The sequence below is a fragment of the Belonocnema kinseyi genome, chromosome 7 (genome assembly GCF_010883055.1).
Source record: "Belonocnema kinseyi isolate 2016_QV_RU_SX_M_011 chromosome 7, B_treatae_v1, whole genome shotgun sequence".
Classification (NCBI taxonomy): Eukaryota; Metazoa; Arthropoda; class Insecta; order Hymenoptera; family Cynipidae; genus Belonocnema; species Belonocnema kinseyi.
The window spans coordinates 130,157,215-130,158,624 of record NC_046663.1 but is presented as its reverse complement, the minus strand read 5'-3'; positions in this window follow the sequence as shown (position 1 = coordinate 130,158,624).

Here is a 1,410-nt window from a genome sequence, read left to right as displayed (position 1 = left end):
CTCTGAGGTGTTTGCTTTCTTCAAGATTTTTCTTTCATGTAGTGTTGCTGTTGAGCGAGGCCTCATCATTTTTAAGCCAAGCTGAGACGAGCCTTATGTGCTGGCTTAAACTGATCGTCCTGGGTCTGCCTTGAAAATATCCAGGCCTCGAAATTGAAGGCCTTGGCTTGCAGGTTTGAATTTTTACTGCCAAATACGCAAATACCTACCATTGAAGGATAATCCCGTAATTTGATGCTCCAGACTCCCTGAACCTTCTCAGCAGGCGTCTTTTGTCTGTTAGATGGCCGTAAGAACGAACAAATTTTTATTTTTGAATTGACGATATGAAAATATAATATTTGGAATCTAGAAGGTTTCATGATTCCTGGCGTATTTAATTTATTTAGGAACGTTACAAAATTCCCCCTCCAATGATCCTACGAGTTTTAATTAATTTTTTTCCGATGAAACATTCTTTCGAAGTTTCGCTTTTACCGTGTATCCCGAGACACACACATTTTTCATATCGTTTGGGATAGCTCGGAAAGAGTAAGGTTTATTGTACTGATAAAGAGTGACGCGACACAAGGACGATAAGAGCTCTACTTACATTTCATTCTAAACAAGTACGAACTAAAGACAATTCAGTAAAGAGTCGCCCGAAAAGTGAAATACAAAAAGTCTCTAAAAGCTGTTATCTCTTACGAGTTTCACTTGACAAACGCATTGAGTCTTGTAGGGAAATTGATACTGATCATACTTTGATGTGTAATTGACATATAAAAAATTTTGACCGTCCGCGAAGAAAGGGACCTTACGCGCCAAAGCTGAATTTTACAGTATGAGCGATCGTAGCCGAGTTCGCAAGCAGGCATTTGAGTAGTGGGGGAGGCGTCAACGAAGAGCACCACTACCACTTACCACTACATCTTTAGGCGCGAGTCAGTGGAGCTCACGGATAAAGCGCATAACAGCTGTAGTGGTAAGTAGTGGGGCTGGATTTCGTAAGCCTCTCGTTCGGTCTGGTTGCAGCTTAATAACAAAAAAAATAAACAACTTAAAAAATTTGTGATTTTTGAAAATGAAAGAGCAACTAAACAACTATCGATTGGTGTAAAAACTTAAAAATCGATTTTTGGCGCGTAAGATCCCTTTCTTCGCGGACGGTCACAAATGTTCTAAAAGTGCTATACAGGGTGTCCCAACTTAAGTGTCCGAAATCATATAGCTGCATAAACTTAAATAAATAAAAAATTCCTTTTCCAAAAATCAGTTAAAGTTGTAATTTTCCAATGTAGTTTAGTGACCGCTGTTCTCCCACCGCTAACCCTACCTTGGCGCTCTTCTCAATAATACTATGTTCGACTCACGTTCGCGTACGCACATTTATTTATAGCGCACTCCTGATTGGTCCAGACTAAATATTTT